Raw genomic sequence first — 19,835 nt, forward strand, 5'->3', positions numbered from 1 at the left:
GAAATCGAGGGCGAGAGAGAGAGAGCGCGCGAAATCGAGGGCGAGAGAGAGAGAGAGCGCGCGAAATCGAGGGCGAGAGAGAGAGAGCGCGCGCGAAATCGAGGGCGAGAGAGAGAGAGCCGCGCGAAATCGAGGGCGAGAGAGAGAGAGCGCGCGCGAAATCGAGGGCGAGAGAGAGAGAGCGCGCGAAATCGAGGGCGAGAGAGAGAGAGCGCGCGAAATCGAGGGCGAGAGAGAGAGAGCGCGCGAAATCGAGGGCGAGAGAGAGAGAGCGCGCGAAATCGAGGGCGAGAGAGAGAGCGCGCGCGAAATCGAGGGCGAGAGAGAGAGCGCGCGCGAAATCGAGGGCGAGAGAGAGAGCGCGCGCGAAATCGAGGGCGAGAGAGAGAGCGCGCGCGAAATCGAGGGCGAGAGAGAGACGCGCGCGAAATCGAGGGCGAGAGAGAGAGCGCGCGCGAAATCGAGGGCGAGAGAGAGAGCGCGCGCGAAATCGAGGGCGAGAGAGCGCGCGAAATCGAGGGCGAGAGAGCGCGCGAAATCGAGGGCGAGAGAGCGCGCGAAATCGAGGGCGAGAGAGCGCGCGAAATCGAGGGCGAGAGAGCGCGCGAAATCGAGGGCGAGAGAGAGCGCGAAATCGAGGGCGAGAGAGAGCGCGAAATCGAGGGCGAGAGAGAGCGCGAAATCGAGGGCGAGAGAGAGCGCGAAATCGAGGGCGAGAGAGAGCGCGAAATCGAGGCGAGAGAGAGCGCGAAATCGAGGGCGAGAGAGAGCGCGAAATCGAGGGCGAGAGAGAGCGCGAAATCGAGGGCGAGAGAGAGCGCGAAATCGAGGGCGAGAGAGAGCGCGAAATCGAGGGCGAGAGAGAGCGCGAAATCGAGGGCGAGAGAGAGCGCGAAATCGAGGGCGAGAAGAGCGCGAAATCGAGGAGAGAGAGCGCGAAATCGAGGGCGAGAGAGAGCGCGAAATCGAGGGCGAGAGAGAGCGCGAAATCGAGGGCGAGAGAGAGCGCGAAATCGAGGGCGAGAGAGAGCGCGAAATCGAGGGCGAGAGAGAGCGCGAAATCGAGGGCGAGAGAGAGCGCGAAATCGAGGGCGAGAGAGAGCGCGAAATCGAGGGCGAGAGAGAGCGCGAAATCGAGGGCGAGAGAGAGCGCGAAATCGAGGGCGAGAGAGAGCGCGAAATCGAGGGCGAGAGAGAGCGCGAAATCGAGGGCGAGAGAGAGCGCGAAATCGAGGGCGAGAGAGAGCGCGAAATCGAGGGCGAGAGAGAGCGCGAAATCGAGGGCGAGAGAGAGCGCGAAATCGAGGGCGAGAGAGAGCGCGAAATCGAGGGCGAGAGAGAGCGCGAAATCGAGGGCGAGAGAGAGCGCGAAATCGAGGGCGAGAGAGAGCGCGAAATCGAGGGCGAGAGAGAGCGCGAAATCGAGGGCGAGAGAGAGCGCGAAATCGAGGGCGAGAGAGAGCGCGAAATCGAGGGCGAGAGAGAGCGCGAAATCGAGGGCGAGAGAGAGCGCGAAATCGAGGGCGAGAGAGAGCGCGAAATCGAGGGCGAGAGAGAGAGCGCGAAATCGAGGGCGAGAGAGAGCGCGAAATCGAGGGCGAGAGAGAGCGCGAAATCGAGGGCGAGAGAGAGCGCGAAATCGAGGGCGAGAGAGAGCGCGAAATCGAGGGCGAGAGAGAGCGCGAAATCGAGGGCGAGAGAGAGCGCGAAATCGAGGGCGAGAGAGAGCGCGAAATCGAGGGCGAGAGAGAGCGCGAAATCGAGGGCGAGAGAGAGCGCGAAATCGAGGGCGAGAGAGAGCGCGAAATCGAGGGCGAGAGAGAGCGCGAAATCGAGGGCGAGAGAGAGCGCGAAATCGAGGGCGAGAGAGAGCGCGAAATCGAGGGCGAGAGAGAGCGAAATCGAGGGCGAGAGAGAGCGCGAAATCGAGGGCGAGAGAGAGCGCGAAATCGAGGGCGAGAGAGAGCGCGAAATCGAGGGCGAGAGAGAGCGCGAAATCGAGGGCGAGAGAGAGCGCGAAATCGAGGGCGAGAGAGAGCGCGAAATCGAGGGCGAGAGAGAGAGAAATCGAGGGCGAGAGAGAGAGAAATCGAGGGCGAGAGAGAGAGAAATCGAGGGCGAGAGAGAGAGAAATCGAGGGCGAGAGAGAGAGAAATCGAGGGCGAGAGAGAGAGAAATCGAGGGCGAGAGAGAGAGAAATCGAGGGCGAGAGAGAGAGAAATCGAGGGCGAGAGAGAGAGAAATCGAGGGCGAGAGAGAGAGAAATCGAGGGCGAGAGAGAGAGAAATCGAGGGCGAGAGAGAGAGAAATCGAGGGCGAGAGAGAAACGAGGCGAGAGAGAGAGAAATCGAGGGCGAGAGAGAGAGAAATCGAGGGCGAGAGAGAGAGAAATCGAGGGCGAGAGAGAGAGAAATCGAGGGCGAGAGAGAGAGAAATCGAGGGCGAGAGAGAGAGAAATCGAGGGCGAGAGAGAGAGAAATCGAGGGCGAGAGAGAGAGAAATCGAGGGCGAGAGAGAGAGAAATCGAGGGCGAGAGAGAGAGAAATCGAGGGCGAGAGAGAGAGAAATCGAGGGCGAGAGAGAGAGAAATCGAGGGCGAGAGAGAGAGAAATCGAGGGCGAGAGAGAGAGAAATCGAGGGCGAGAGAGAGAGAAATCGAGGGCGAGAGAGAGAGAAATCGAGGGCGAGAGAGAGAGAAATCGAGGGCGAGAGAGAGAGAAATCGAGGGCGAGAGAGAGAGAAATCGAGGGCGAGAGAGAGAGAAATCGAGGGCGAGAGAGAGAGAAATCGAGGGCGAGAGAGAGAGAAATCGAGGGAGAGAGAGAGAAATCGAGGGAGAGAGAGAGAAATCGAGGGAGAGAGAGAGAAATCGAGGGAGAGAGAGAGAAATCGAGGGAGAGAGAGAGAGAGATGGAGAAATAGACTGATAAAAAGGAAGAGAGAGAGAGAGACTAACAGAGACAGAAAGAGAGAAAGCGATGTGGAGAAATAGACTGACAGAGAGAGAGACCAACGGAGAGCAAGAGAGACAGCATAGAGAGTAAAATTGAGTAGCTTTGTGACCTTGCGTTGTGTTTTCTGTGCTACAGTCACTGCGTTCCCCCATAATTTGTTGAGGCACCTGTACATTCGAGTCTGTGGGTCTGCTCAAAATATTTCCAGACAACTGGTGTTTCAGGCTTCGAATTTCCAGATTGGAGAGATAATAGTGTATTCCCAGTAATTTTAGCTCTGTCATCAGCTGAAAGTAGCTTTTGTGTTCTTGACAGTAAGCTCAAGTTGTAAATGTTCTATTTCCAGCCTCTTTTAAAATGCATTAGTTAAAATAGTAAACCTGGAGTTTGCACAGACATTATTCAGATCTGCATAATGTAAAAGTCAATGGGTGCAAAATTCATTAGTGTAGCACCGCTTCTAGGCGCTATGAGGGAATAACCCATGTTTATCAGTGGCAGGCTGCGCCATGGTCGCTACCTGAGCAGGAGCCCCCCTGTGTGCACCAAAACGCGTTAATTTGACGTTATTCTGATGTCACACAGCCTAACCGGCTGATGTGATGCCAGGATCCCAAATTTGGACAATGCAGATCATGTGCTGTTTATTATTAATAAAAGAAGCATGAAGCGTCAAGATGGGCCCCTGCCTTTTGTGTTATTTAAAGGGCCTGATTGCAGGCTTCAGGTGAAGAGAGGTTCAGAAATCTAAAGAGAGATTTAGAAATCTAAAGAGAAAAAAGTCTCAAGACAACAGAATGATGAGGTGTTTTGGGTAAAGGCAAGCAGAGTGGAAAAGTAGAGACAGAGTTAATTAGTAATAATGCATCAGAAAATAAAGTCCATGCAAATAATATTTGTAAGAAAATAAAATTAAAGGCTCTTCATCTGAATGCACAAAGCAGTCACAATAAGACAAATTAACTAGTGGCACAAATAGAGATAACCGGTTTAGATCTAATCACTATTTCAGGGACATAGTTACAAGGTGACCAAGATTGGGAAATAAATATTCCAAGGTACACAACATTTTGAAAAGACAGTCAGAATGGAAATGGAGGAGGGGTAGCTTTGATAGTAAAGGATGACAGAAGGTCGGCAGTGAGAAAGGATCTTGCCTCAGATCAGGAAGTAGAATCTGTAAACGTGGAGATTAGGAATGGCAAGGGCCAGAAAATGCTGGTGGAAGTAGCTTTAAAGTCCCCTATAGTGAAACCATTGAACAGAAAATTAAGCAAGACATAATTGAGTTTTTAACAAAGACAACATAATAATAGTGGGGAGTTTTAATCTTTATATTGGCTGGACCAATTAAATTGACAATGGTTGTCTGGAAGATGAGTTTTGTAGAATGTTTCATAACTGTTTCCTGGAACAATACATTGTGGAACTAACTAAGAATAAAGCTATTTTAGATTTAGTATTGTGCAATGAGGCAGGGTTAATTAATAATCTCATAGTAAGAGAACCACTGGGAAATATTGATCATAATACAACTGAATTCCATATAAGTTTGAAAGCAACATCCCCCAGTCCCAAACACGAATCTTAAACTCAAGCAAAGCCGACTACATAGGTATGAGGAGAGAGCTGGCTAAAGTTGATTGAGCAAACAGACTAAACGGTATGGTGATAAATAAACAGAAGAAACATTTAAAGAATCCATTTCAAATGAAAAAGAGCCAGAGAGAGGAGGACCCAGAAACAGGCAGCGGGACCTAAAAGATTGGGAGAAAGGAGGACCTGGAGACATACAGCAGCACCTAAAAAAAGCTATCCAATCCATGGCTCCATAGCAGACCAACCACATTCTGAGAAAGTGTGACATCAAAGATTGACATCACAGGAAAAGAGGTAGTTGATTGGTCGGCGAGTATTTTTCTCATTTATCTTTCAAGGCTTGGGTAATTTTAGTAATTGTAAGATTTTATTAGTAATAGTAAGGTTTACTAATAATAATAAAGCTTATTAGATTGACTGGTGAGTATTTCCTATTTATTTTAACTAGAAAATTTCAATCAGGGTAAGTAGAACATTTGTTGGAATAATAATATAAGCACAGGCAAGACGAGGGACATTAATTAAAATACTTAATTAATTAAACACCAGAAAAATGGAAAGGCAGGCAATCTGTGCTGGCTGCAGAATGTGGGAGCTCTTGGACACCTGTGTAATCCAAGGCAAACATGTCTGCAGAAAGTGTCTGCAGCTGGAGGAACTTTGGCTCAGAGTCATTGAGTTGGAGGCCATGCTGCAGACACTGAGACACATTAGGGAGGGGGAAGGTTATCTGGACACTTTGTTCCAGGAGGAGGTCACAGGACTTAGGATAGGGTCATCTGATTTGGTCCATGGCCAGGGATAGGAGGGTGTGACTGCGAGTGCGCAGATATGGGGATCCTGAATGTAAAAGTGAAGGAACCTCAGCCCTTGCAATTTTCCAACAGATCTGAGGTTCTTGCAGCCTGTATGGATGAAAGGGGGAGCTGCGGTGTGGATGCGTGAATTGACTATGGCACCATGGTAGAGGAAGCCATTGAAGCAGAGTGTGTTAATAATGTACGGATAGCAAGGGAGAGTATAGTCAGGGAGGTAGACACAGTTCTTTGCAGCCGAGAGTGAGAGTCCAGAAGGTTGTGTTGCCTGCCCGATACCAGAGTTCAGGACATTTGCTCTGGGCTAGAGAGGAACTTGCAGTTTGGGTTGGTTGTTGGGGGCGGTTGGGGGAGGAGGATCCAGTTGTTGTGGTCCACGTAGCTACCAAGGTAGGACTAGGAGAGAGATTTTGCTTAGATAGTATGAGCAACTAAGGGCTAAATTAAAGAGCAGAACCTCTGGAAATAATCCAGAGTAATAAACTGAGCCATGAGCAAATTGAAATAGGATAAATAAGATTAGAGAGTTAAATTAGTGGCTCAAAGATTGATGTGAGAGAAATGGATTTTGATTCATGGGGCACTTGTACCAGCGCTGGGGAAAGTGGGAGCTGTACCGTTGGGATGGTCTTCACCTGAAACGTGCTGGGACCAGTGTTCTGGTAAGTCCTATAACTAGGGCAGTAGAGAGGGCTTTAACTAAATAGTGGAGGTGAGAGATTGGGTGAGGGAAGATACGATAAATTAAAGAAAGATGACAAGGTAAGAGCAAGATAGAAATAAGGGAATTGATAATAAGTGTGGCAGGAAGGGACAGAGCATAACAAACATAAGAGTATGCCAGCAGGTAAGACTAGAGGTTGTGAAAATAATAAAAAGACACAATTAAAGGCACTCAATCTGAATTCACACAGCATTCGCTGCAAGGTAGATGAATTGACGGCACAAATGGAACTAAACAGGTATGATCTAATTGCCATTACGCAGATGTGGCTATAGGGTATCCAAGGCTGGGAACTAAATGTTCAAGGGTATTCAACATTTAGGAAGGATAGACAAAAAGGAAAAGGAGGTAGCATTAGCACTTTTAAGAAAGGATGCAATCAGTACATTAGTGAGGGAGGAACTTAGATCCAAATATCAAGATGTAGAATCAGTTTGAGTAGAGCTAAGAAACAGCAAGGGACAGCAAACATTGCTAGGAGTTGTTTATAAGCCACCAAATAGTAGTGGTAATGTAAGGCGCAGTATAAATCAGGAAATTAAAGGTGTATGTAACAAGGGTAATACAGTAATCATGGGGGACTTCAATCTACATACAGACTGGTGAACCTAATTAGCACTAATGCTGTGGAGGACAAATTCCTGGAATGTACACAAGATGGATTTCTAGAATGGGGAGGCAGTAGTGTAGTGGTATTGACACTGGACTAGTAATCCAGAGACCTAGGGTAATGCTCTGGAGACCCAGGTTCAAATTCCACCACAGCAGCTGGTGAAATTTCAGTTCAATAAAAAAATCTGGAATTAAAAGTCGATTGTTTTAAAAACCCATCTGGTTCACTAATGCCTGTCCTTACCTGGTCTGGTCTACATGTGACTCCTGGCCCACAGCAATGTGGTTGACTCTTAAATGGCCTAGCAAGCAATCAGCATTGGGGAATAAATGCTGGCCTAGCCAGCAATGCCCCCACCCCATGAATGAATAAAAAATAAGTACATTGAGGAACCAAGTAGAGAACAGGCTATTTTACATCCAGGGCTAATTAATAATCTTGTTGTAAAGGAGCCTTTAGAGCAATATGATAGAATTTACATTAAGTTTGATGGTGATGCAATTCAATCCAAAACTAGGGTTTCCAAAATTTGGGTTTCACAAAGAAAAAGATTAGCAAAGACAAATGTGGGCCCACTACAGGCAGAGAGTTTTATAACAGGGAATAAGGAAATGGCAGAAAACTAAATAAATAATTTTGTCTGTCTTCACAGAGAAAGATACAAAAAATCCTCCCATAAGTACTAGAGAACCAAGGGACTAGTGAGAATGAGGAACTGAAAGAAATTAGTATTAGTAAAAAGGTAGTACTGGATAATAATGGGACTGAAAGTTGATAAATCCCCTGGACCTGATGATCTACACCCCAGAGTGTTGAAAGATATGACAGTAGAGATAGTGGATGTGTTTGTGGTCATCTTCCAAAATTCTATAGATTCTGGAACAGTTCCTGCAGATTGGAAGGTAGCAAATGTAAGCCCACTATTTAAGAAAGGAGGGAGAGAGAAAACAGGAAACTACAGACCTATCAGCCCGACATCAGTCGTAGGGAAAATGCTAGAATCTAATCACTGGGTATTTAGAAAATAATGGTACAATTGGACAGAGTTAATATGGATTTATGAAAGGGAAATCATGTTTGACAAACCTGCTAGAGTGTTTTGAGGATGTAACTAACTAGAATGGATAAGAGGGAACCAGTGGATGTGATGTATTGGATTTTCAGACAGCTTCTGAAGTTCCACACAGGGGGCTGAATTTTCTGGCCGACGTGCGGGTGGCAGAGCCTGCACATCAGCGCTTAAAATGTCACGCACTGACGTCACGTGAGCTTCCCGACGTCAGCTCGTGGCATCGCAATGTTTAGATAAAAACAAAAAACTGCGGATGCTGGAAATCCAAAACAAAAACAGAAATACCTGGAAAAACTCAGCAGGTCTGGCAGCATCGGCGGAGAAGAGCAAAGTTGACGTTTCGAGTCCTCATGACCCTTCAACAGAACTAAGTAGAAATAGAAATAGAAATATTTCTACTTAGTTCTGTTGAAGGGTCATGAGGACTCGAAACGTCAACTTTGCTCTTCTCCGCCGATGCTGCCAGACCTGCTGAGTTTTTCCAGGTATTTCTGTTTTTGTATCGCAATGGTTAGGTTGGCGGGTGCGCTATGCAGTGCGACACGCGCTCACCATTAATTAAAGGCCTTGTTAAGGCCATTAAGTCACCAATTGACAAGGATTTTGAGGAGCCCGTGCAAACTTCAGCTTTGTGCACAGGCCCAACGGGCAGGCGGGTAAGGGATTTTTTAACAAACCTCATCCAGTGGCAGGATGAGGTTTGATTTTGGATTTTAAAAAGTTTAATAAAGTTTTTGTGTACTTCATTAACATGTCCCATCCCGTGTGACATTTTCACATGAGGGGGACTTGTTAATGATTTTTTTATTCTATTTTTAATCTTTCACAACCTTTCAGCGATCTCCCTGAGGCACCACTTAGCCTCAGGGAGATGTGCACTCTTTCGCATGCATGTGCGAAAGAGCGCACTCTCGCAGTTGGGGAATCCACCCCCCCCTGCCCGCACAGGAAGCGCATAGCGCTTCCCATTGGGCGTCACGCTGGGTAGGCCCTAATTGGCCCGCCCACGTAAAATGGCGGCGGGGCCAGTTTCGGCAGCGGCGATTGGCTGCCCGCCCGCCGCCAAATCAGTTGGAAGGGCAAAATTCAGCCCAGGAAGTTAGAAAGCAAAATTAGAGCACATGGGATTGGGGGCAATATACTGGCATGGATTGAGAATTGTTTAACAGACAGAAAACAGAGTAGGAATGAATGGATCATTCTCAGGTTGGCATAGTGTGACTAGTGTGTATGACAGGGATTAGTTCTTGGGCCACTTCTATTCACAATCTATATTAATGATTTGGATGTGGAGACCTAAAGTAATATTATCAAGTTGCTGATGACACAAAACTGGGTGGGAATGTGAGTTTTGAGGAGGATGCAAAAAGGCTTCAAAGGGACTTAGACAGGCTAAGTGAGTGGGCAAGAACATTGGCAGATTGAATATAATGCAGAAAAACAATTCACTTTGGTAGGAAAAACAGAAATGCAGAGTATTTCTTAAATGGAGAGAGATTGGGAAGCATTGGTGTCCTTGTTCATAAGTCAATGAAAGTTCACATGCAGGTACAGCAAGCAATTAGGAAGGTAACTGATATGTTGGCCTTTATTGCAAGAAGATTTGAGTACAGGAGTAAAGAAGTCTTGCTGCAATTTTATAGAGCCTTGGTGAGACTGCACCTGAAGTATTGTGTACAATTTTGATCTCCTTACCTAAGGAAGACTATACTTGCCATAGAGAGAATGCAACAATAGTTCACCACACTGATCCCTGGAATGGCAAGATTGTCCTTTGAGGAGAGATTGTGGAGGCTGGGCCTATATTATCTAGAGGTGATCTCATTGAAGCATACATCATTCTTGCAGGGCTCGACAGGGTAGATGCAGGAAGAATATTTCCCCTGGCTAGGAGGTCTAGAATCAGGGGTCACAGCCTCAGAATAAGAGGGAGGCCATTTAGGACTGAGATGAAGAACAATTTCTTCACTCAGGGGATGGTGAGTCTTTGGAATTCTCTACCCCAGAGGGCTGTGGCGGCTCAGACATTGAGTATATTCAAGACAGAGATCGATAGATTTCTTGATAGTAAAGACACCATGGGATATGGGGATAATACGGGAAAGTGGCATTAAGGTAGAAGATCAGCCATGGTCTAGTTGAATGGTGGCGGATCAGGCTCGCGGGGCAAAATGGCCTACTCCTGCTTCTATTTCCTATCATCCTATGTAAATTGTTCAACAAACATAAAATCCATTAAAAACCAAAAACTCTGAGAAAGATCTATCTGTGACTTACTGGGGGTGTTAAGGATAATACTAGATTAAAAGAAGAGGCTTATAGTGTTACAAAGAATTGTAGTGAGCCTGATGATTGGGAGTGTTTTAGAAACCAGCAAGGAGCAACCAAAAAGTTGATAAAAAGGGAAAAAACAAAATATAAGGGTAAACCATCCAGGAATATAAAAGCAGATTCTAAGAGCATTTCCAAGTATATAAAAAAAAGAGGAGAGAAGCTAAAGTAAACATTGGCCCCTTAGAGGCAGAGGCAGGATAAATTATCATGGGGTCTGAGGAAAAGGCAGAGACATTGAACGAATATTTTGTGTCTATCTTCACAGTAGAAGACATAAATTTCATAGCCGAAAAAGAGGATAACCAAGGGGTTAAAAAAGAGCGAAGAACTTAAAGTAATTAATATTGGCAGTGAAAGTGTATTGGAGAAATTTAATTAAATAAAATTCAACAAATCCCCAGGACCTGATGGCCTACATCCTAGGGTTCTAGAAGAGGTAACTGCAAAGATAGTGGATCCGCTGGTTATGATTTCCCAAAATTGCCTAGATTCTGGTATGGTCCCAGCAGATTGGAAGTTAACAAATGTAACACCACAATTCAAGAAAGAGGGAGAGAAAAAACAAGGAACTACAGGCCAGTTAGGCAGAAATCAGTCATCGAGAAAGTGCTAGAATCTATTATTAAAGAAGTCTTAACAATACACTTGGAAAATCATTGAATGTTCAGACAAGGTCAACATGGTTTTATAAAAGGGAAATGGTGTTTGACAAATCATTAGTGTTTTTGAGGATGTAACTAGTAGGGTAGATAAAGGGGAACCAGTAGATGTAGTAAATTTAGATTTCTAAAAGGCATTTGATAAGGTGCCACACAAAAAGTTAAAACACAAGTTAAGGGCTCATGGAGTTGTGGATAATATATTAGCATGGATAAACAATTAGTTAACAGACAGGAAGCAAGGAGTAGAGATAAATAGGATATTTTCAAGTTGGTAGAATGTGACAATTGGTGTGCCACAAGGATCAGTGCTGGGGCCTCAGCTATTTGTAATCTATATTAATGACTTAGATGAGGAGACCACGAGTAATGTATTTAAGTTTGCCACTGATACAAAGCTAGGTGGGAATGTAAGCTGTGAATAGGGCACAAAGAGTCTGCAACCGATATAGACAGGTTAAGTGAGTGGGCGACAATGTGGCAGATGGGAGTATAATGGAAAATGTGAGGTTATTCACTTTGGTAGTAAGAATAAAAAAAACATAGTATTTTTAACAGGGATGAAATTTGTAAATGTTGATGTTTAAAGGGATTTGGGTGTACCCTTACAAGGAATACAACTTTAACATGCAGCTACAGCAAGTAATTAGGAAGACAAATGGCATGTTGGTCTTAATTTACAGCAAGGTGATAGGAGTACAAGGAGACTCCCATGACATTTCCTAAGACCCACTGTTCTGTACAGCATTTGATCATCCCTGTTAATACTTTGCCACAATCTTTACTCCTATTTGTAATCAAAATATTTATGTGTCTCCTTTTAATCTAACCATTTAGGATGACAGTCTATTATGAATACCTGTTACTTTGTAGGTGAAAATTTGTTCAGTTTTGGAACTTTTGATCATTTTCTATCTTCAAATAAAGAATTTTAGGATTGAGATGTATACGAATGTTGTATTTCAATAAACACAAATAGAATTTGCACAGGTGTAAAAATCCACAGGTTACAGTAGGGTTGCCAACCCTCTAGTATTATCCTCAAATCTCCAGGAATTAAAGATTAATCTCCAGGGCACTGTTGTGTGCAACCCAGGAGAATAATCACAGGGGCATTAAAAATTGTTGGTTACTTTGTTCCGCTTTCTTTGATTCACGTATCAGTTATGGAGAAGGATATAAAGTCTGTTTGACTGATAGACAATTCCTAGTTTCTCACCCATTTAGAAAATATTCTACTTTGTCTTTCTTGGATCCAAAGTGGATGACTGTGCAGTTCCCTACTTTGAGCTCCATTAGCCAGAGTTTTGTCCAATCACTTAATCTATGTTTCTTTGTAACCTGATGCTCCTATTTCTGCAACTACTGTCCTTCCCAACTTAGTGTCATCTGCAGACTTGCAAACTCCAGAAAATTGCATAGTTGGCCATTTATGGCTTGGTTAGTTGTGGGTTGAGAAACCACCAATCACCAAGCAGTGTTCAAAACTGGGGGTGGGAGGTGTGGGAGAGGGGGCAGTGAATTCTAATTCTGATTCCTGGAAGTGGGAGATGGTAGGGTGGTTGCCAATCCTTGAGGTGACAAAGGGAGAGGGGAAGCGATGGCAGGCAGGGAGCTTTGTAAGCTTGGTGGATTGGGAATAAGCAGTCCTGCACCTCTTGGCCCACAAGTAGTGCTGGAAAGGCACTTACCTTTTCCACAAAGCATCCTCACCTCCCTTGAGCTGCCCGGTTTCCTGAGGCCCATAAAACCTGGGCAGCCAGGGTTAATCCCCGAAGACAGGTTAAATCTCAGGAACGCGGCTTCATTATAATATTTAAATGACCAAACTACCTCCTGGGAGCCGGCTGGTTGCCCACCTCCAACCCTCGCTCCCCCACCACCTCCACCACATCCTGTCCCATCTCCATTAAAAACAGTTGGTGGGTTGGGGTCAAGTTTGAGATTTTTAAAGTTTGCCAACTCCCTGAATTTACTTGCAGTAGGAGCTTTCAGAGATCCCTTGGCTTACGTATGGCATATGTATAATTTTCATTCAAAAATACAAGGAGCCTGAGGGACACAGTTGGCACTAAGAGGATATAAAAAACATTCCAGTAATAGCTGAAAATCAGGTGGTGGAAGGGAGAGAGGAACCTGGTGAAATTACAATCACTAGGGAAGCGGTACTGAGCAAACTGATGGAGCTGGGTCCAAATACACTTCATCCTAGGGTCTTAAAAGGGGTGGTCAATGGGATAGATGTGTTGGTATTAATTTTCCAAAATTCCCTAGATTCTGGAAAGGTTCCATCAGGTTGGAAGGTAGCAAATATAACCCCTGTATTCAAGAAAGGAGGGAGGCAGAAAACAGAAAACTATAGGCCATTTAGCTTGACATCTGTCTTGGGGAAGGTGTTAAAATTGATCATTAAAGAGATTATAGCTGGGCACTTAAAAAACTGAAGGTAATCAGGAACAGTTAGTGTGGTTTTGTAAAAGGAAATCATGTTTAGCCAATATATTAGAGCTCTTTGAAGGAGTAACATGTGCTGTGGATAAAGGGGAACCTGTAGATTTATTGTACTTGGAATTCTAGAAGGCATTTGATAAGGTGCCACATCAAAGGTTATTGCAGAAAATAAAAGCTCATGGTGTAGGGGTAACATATCAACATGGATAGAAAATTGTTTAGAAGAGTGAGGGGCGACTTGATTGAAGTATATAAGATCCTGAATGGTCTCGACAAGGTGAACGTGGAAAGGATGTTTCTTCTTGTGGGCGAGTCCAGAACTAGGGGGCACTGTTAAAATTAGGAGTTGCCCTTATAGGACAGAGATAAGGAGATTTTTTTTCTCTCTGAGGGTTGTGCGACTTTGGAACTCTCTGCCTCAGAAGGCAGTGGAAGTGGGGTCACTGAATATTTTTAAGGCAGAGGTAGATAGATTCTTGTTAGGCAAGGGAATCAAAGGATATTGTGGGTAGATGGGAATGCGGAATTTGAAACGCAAACAGATCAGCTATGATCTTATTGAACGGTGGAGCAGGCTCGAGAGGCCTGGCCAACTTCTGCTCCTATTTCGTATGTTTGTATTTCGTATGTTCATATGTACCACTCCTGCCTCTGAGCTGAAAGGCCCTGGGTTCATGTCCCACTTCAGGACATGTTGGCCATGGAAGGACTGTTCACACTGCTGAAAGCACATTGATAATCTGCCTGCAAAATCCTTCCAACATTCCATTCTCCAAGGGAAAGGAGTGTGAAGCTATGCAAAACAAACAAATTCATGAATGTGGATTTGACCTTTTTTAGGGCTCATCATTTGCATTCTGTGATACGCATATTTCATTTCTAGAACTGAAAAGAATTTCCATTTGATTGGTTACTGTGAATGAACAGGATGAAGGCCCTGCTTCCCACTTTGATATTTCAGTTTTAATTCCTTCAAATAAGAACTTTTAAAATTATACTGTATTAATGATTTTGCAGAGAGAAGAGGCATGCTGTTGAAGCTTTTCCTCTTGCTCTCATCAGGACAGATTCACAAGAATACTAATTGTAAAGGGAACAACAATTTATACTGCTTGAAAGTGCTGATTGGTTGACAAGTGGATTCTGATAGGTAGAGACGTTGCCATGAAGAAAGTATCAGGGTTGGGACATACGGCCGACATATCTGGCATCACACCGTCCCAACGACTCAGCTGTTCGCAACATGCAAAGTACTGACCGTACCCAACCAGCCTGTGCTTGCAAAACTCAAAACATAGGGCAACACTTTCCCCCCATCGGAGGGAGGGATGTGCGGTAGCGGGCAGGCGGCCCCGGTTGAAAAGTGCTATATAAGTGACTCCTTTTTTAAACATTTTCTTTCCCGGGGAGTAGTAACACTAGATCATAATCAGGATTAAAGGACTATAAAAATAGCTGGACATAAACCAAAGTTTTCTAAATGTGGACTGAAAATTTCAGGATCTAACGATGTACACAAAAATCAGTTACTCTGGGCTTTGCCTACCAAGATAAAGTAGAAGGACCTGTCTGCTAAATACAGGAATCTCCTGAAGTACATGTAGGGACGCCTTTGTGCAGTGTGCTAAATTAGCCAATCTCCTCAAAAACTGTACAGAGTCCAACTTAGTACCAATTTACATTTAAGTTGAAGACGCCCGCAGCAAGTTCTCAAAATTTAATTCAATACATCTAATAATTGGTAAGCTGGCAGCAGGAAAATAACCATAAAAGCTGTCTGATAGTCATGTAAACACACCATGTTCACTAATGTCCTCCAGGGAAGGGAACCTTCCACCCCTACCTGGTCTGGCCTCCAATGTGTGGTTGACTCTTAAAGCACTGAAAACAACCATGATAAGCAATAAAAATACTGACTTGTCAGTACTCCCAAAAACAAATTATAAGAAAGCTGCTCCCAACTTGACAAGGAAATAAAGTTCTGCTCAGCCAAACATATGGATTAGAGGCCCTTGTCATTGTCATGGGACTGTGCTTCTAAGCTGAGAGATTTCCTGAAGGCTTCCTGCAACTCTCCTTACACTTTTTCCAAGTGGTCATTTGCTGCTGTAATGGATCTCACTGCTGTCCTCTGGTGCCCGACTTGCTTAATTATATCTTCCTAGTCATGAAGAACAATTTTTCATAATGCAAGTTTAACAGTTGACAACTGGTGAGAAGTGTCCTGTAAATATCACACAACCTGAAACTATAAAGGGGCAGTTACTCATTGATTTTGACTTTTCTGAATAATAGCCCAATTAGGAAGGCACATGAAATCAACTACTTAACACCAGCAGCAAGAACAATAATTATGTTAACTCACAACATATGCAAACAATTTCTATACGAACATAGGAAATAGAAGCAGAAGTAAGCCATTTGGCCCCTCGAGCCTGCTCCACCATTCAATAAGATCATGGCTGATCTGTTTGTGTTTCGAGTTCTAGATTCCCATCTACCCCCAATAATCTTTGATTCCCTTGCCTAACAAGAATCTATCTATCTCTGCCTTAAAAATATTCAGTGACCCCGCTTCCACTGCCTTCTGAGGCAGAGAGTTCCAAAGTCGCACAACCCTCACAGAAAAAAATTCTCCTCATCTCTGTCCTATAAGGGGAACCCCTAATTTTAAAACAGCGCCCCCGAGTTCTGGACTCACCTAGAAGAGGAAATAACCTTTGCACATCCACCTTGTAAAGGCCATTCAGGAACTTATATACTACAATCAAGTCACCCCTCACTTTTCTAAACTCTAGTGGAAACAAGCCCACTCTGTCCAACCTATCCTCATAAGACAAACTGCTCATTCCAGGTATCAATCTAGTAAACCTCCTCTGAACCGCTTCCAATGCATTTACACCCTTCCTTAAATAAGGAGACCAAAACTGCACAAAGTATTCGAGATACAGTCTCACCAATGCCCTGTGTAACTGAAGCATAACATCCTTACTTTTTGTTCAATTCCTCTCATAAGATAGTATTCCATTAACCTTCCTGATTACACGCTGTACCTACATAGTAAAATTTTGTGACTCATGCACGAGAACACCTAGATCCCGCTGCACCTCAGAATTCTGTAATTGTTCTCTGTTAAGTAATACTGTTTTTTAAATTCTTCCTGCCAAAGTGAACAACTTCACATTTTCCCACATTATATTCCATCTGCTAGATTTTTTGCCCACTCACTCAACCTGTCTATATCTGTCTGCATACTCCTTATGTCCTCTTCACAACATACTTTCCTACCTATCTTTGTGTCGTCTGCAAATTTAGCCACCATGCCTGCACTTCCCTCATCTAAGTCACTCATGTAAATTGTGAATGTTGAGGCCCCAGCACAGATCCCTGCAGGACTCCACTAGTCACATCCTGCCAATCAGACAAAGACCCATTTATGCATACTCTCGATTTCTGCCAGTCAGCCAATCCTGTATCCAGGCTAACATGTTACCCCCTACACCCTGAGCTTTTATTTTCCACAATAACCTATGATGTGGCACCTTATCAAATGCTTTCTGGAAATCCAAGTACAGCATGCCTACAGGCTCCCCTTTATCCACAGCACATGTTACTCCTTCAAACAATTCTAATAAATTGGTTAAATATGATTTCCCTTTCACCAAACCATGCTGACTCTTGCCAATTACCTTGTGTTTTCCTAAGTGTCCAGCTATATGTTTAATTATCGACTCTAACGCCTTCCCCATGACAGACGTCAAGCTAACTGCCCTATAGTTTCCTGCTTTCTGACTCCCTCCCTTCTTGAATAGAAAAGGTGATATTTGCTACTTTCCAGTCTGAAGGAACCTTTCCAGAATCTAGAGAATTTTGGAAAATTAACATCAACGCAACTACTACCTCATTAGCCATCTCTTTTAAGATCCTAGGATTCTGTGATTCTGTGATATTACCTCAACTATGAAGTCCATCAGGACAGGAGCCTTGTCAGCCCACAGCTCCATCTGTTTGCACAGTACCACTTCCCTAGTGATTGTAATTTCACCAAGTTTCTCTCTCCCCTCCACCTCCTGATTTATAGCTATTACTGGAACTTTTTTTATATCCTCTATAGTGAAGAGAGAGGCAAAATATTTGTTAATTTCATCCACCATTTCCTTATTATCTACTATTAACTCCCATTCTCACTCTCTAGAGAACCAACACTCACTTTATCTGCTCTTTTCCTGTTTAAATACCTCTTGCTATCCATTTTTGCATATCTAGCTAGCTTTCTCTCATACTTTAATTTCTTTCTCCTGATTAACCTTTTAGTCATTCTCTGCCGTTCTTTACATTCTGACCAATCATCTGACCTGCCAGTCATTTCTGTGCAGTTAAATGCTTTTTCCTTAAGTTTACTGCCTTCCCTAATTTCTTTAGTTAACCACAGATGGTGGGTCCTCCCTTTAGATTTTTTCTTTATAGTGGGAATATACTTGTTCTTGGTATTCTGAAATAGTACCTTAAATGTCTGCCACTGCTTCTCTATTGATCTATCCCCTGGCTAGTATCCCAGTTAACTTCAGCTAGCTCAGCTTTTATGACCACATAGTTGCCCTTATTTAAATTTACTAGTCTTAGACCCACACTTCTCCCTTTGATACTGGGTGTAAAATTCAATCACATTGTGGTCAATGTTACCTAAGGGTGCCTTCACTCTGAGGTTATTAATTAAACTTGTCACATTACACAATACCAAGTCTTACATAACCTGCTCTCTGGATGGTTCTAGAACATCAGTATTTTGTGAACTCTTCTCCAGGCTACAACTGCCAATCTGATTTTTCCAGTTTATTTGTAGATTAAAGTCACCTATGATTATTGCCATCCCTTTATGACACATACCCAATATTTCTTCTTGTATATTTTGTCCTGCATTGTGGTTACTCTTAGGGGGTCTGTAGACCACTCCCATTAGTGACTTCTTTCCCCTACTACTCCTCATCTCCACCCAAACCGATTCTACATCCCGACATCCTGAACCAAGATCATCTCTAACAAGTGCACAAATGCCAGCCTTGATTAACAGTGCTACCCCTCCACCTTACCTAGCTCCCTATTCTTCTTGACGGTCATATACTCCTTAATATTCAAGACCCAATCCTTGTCATCCTGCAGCCACGTCTCCGTAATGGGTATAATATCACATTTATTTACTTCAACGTGTGCTATCAATTCGCTTAGTTTGTTATGAATGCTATACGCATTTATATACAGAGCCTTTACTATTGTCTTTTTGTTATCTTTGTTACATCCAGTCTTGATTCTTTTAGCATTCTTAGGCTTTTTCTCTTTGTCCCTTCCTGCCATTCTCTGACCCCCATTTCCCTTATTACTATTTTCCTCTCTTGTCTTTACTCTTTGATATACCACATCTTTCCACATTTGATCCCTTGCCCCCAATATTTAGTTTAAAATCCTCTCTACTTCCCTAGTTGTGCAGTTCGCAAGAACACCGATCGCAGCACGGGTCAGGTGTGGACCATCCCAATCATACAGCCCCCACTTTCCCCAGTACTGGTGCCAATGCCCCACAAACCTGAACACATTTCTCCCACACCAGTCTTTGAGCCACGTGTTCATCTCTCTAATTTGATGTATCCTATGGCAATTTGCATGCGGGTCAGGTAATAATCCAGAGATTATAACCTTTTGAGGTTCTGCTTTTCAATTTAGTACCTAGCTCCTCATACTGTCTATGCAGAACATCTTTCCTAGTTCTACTTACATCGTTGGTATCTCCATGGATCCTCCTCCCTCCCAATGCAAGTTCCTCTCCAGCCCTGAGCAGATGTCCCGAACCCTGGCACTAAGCAGGCAACACAGCAGTCTCGACTCCTACTCTTTGCTGCAGAGAACAGTGTCAATCTCCCCTCACTATACTGTCCCCTACTACCACTACATTCCTTTTTTGCTCCCCCCACTTGAATGGCTTCCTTGAACACTGAAACATGGTCAGTTTGCTCATCCACCCTACAGCCCCCGCTCTCATCCAAACAAGCTGAGAGAACCTCAAACCTATTGGACAACTGCAGAGGCTCATACTCCTGCACTCCTGCCCTCTGGGTTCCCTTACCTGACTCACTTGCCTCCTGTCACACCCTCCTGTGCCTGATCATTGACGAAATCAGAGGATTCTATCCTAAGTGGTATGACTGCCTCCTGGTACAAAGCATCCAGGTAACTTTCCCCCTCCCTGATATGTTGCAGAATCTGCAGCTCAGCCTCCAGCTCAATGATTTTGAGCTGAATTTCCTTGAGCCGCAAAAACATACTGCAGACATGTTTGCCCTTGATCAGTGTTACTCAGGAGTTCCCACATGCCACAGCCTTGACACATCACCTGTTCTGCCATTCTTAATGTGTTTTAAATAATTACTTATACTATTCATTTTATATATATATATATATATATATATTTTTTTTTAATTAACTTACCACCAATTTGTATACTATTTTAAACCTTAGAAATAGAATAGACTTGAACCACTCACCAGATACTCACAAAACAGCTAGTTGTTTTCCCTATAGTAGAACAAGAACCAATTTTTGATGGGTGCGAAAGATGGAAA

The 19,835-nt window shown here is 44.0% G+C and overlaps 1 protein-coding gene and 1 pseudogene across 6 annotated transcripts in view; both read right to left on the reverse strand.

Annotated features, from left to right (window-relative positions):
* LOC144691118 (uncharacterized) overlaps positions 1-18,573 on the reverse strand; it is a 31,832-nt pseudogene extending 13,259 nt beyond the window's left edge.
* Positions 1-19,835, reverse strand: part of sh2d5 (SH2 domain containing 5) — a 95,243-nt gene that overhangs the window by 55,436 nt on the left and 19,972 nt on the right. The gene's annotated exons all lie outside the window — the stretch shown is intronic.

Source organism: Cetorhinus maximus, chromosome 15, assembly GCF_964194155.1.
Source record: "Cetorhinus maximus chromosome 15, sCetMax3.hap1.1, whole genome shotgun sequence".
Taxonomy (NCBI): Eukaryota; Metazoa; Chordata; class Chondrichthyes; order Lamniformes; family Cetorhinidae; genus Cetorhinus; species Cetorhinus maximus.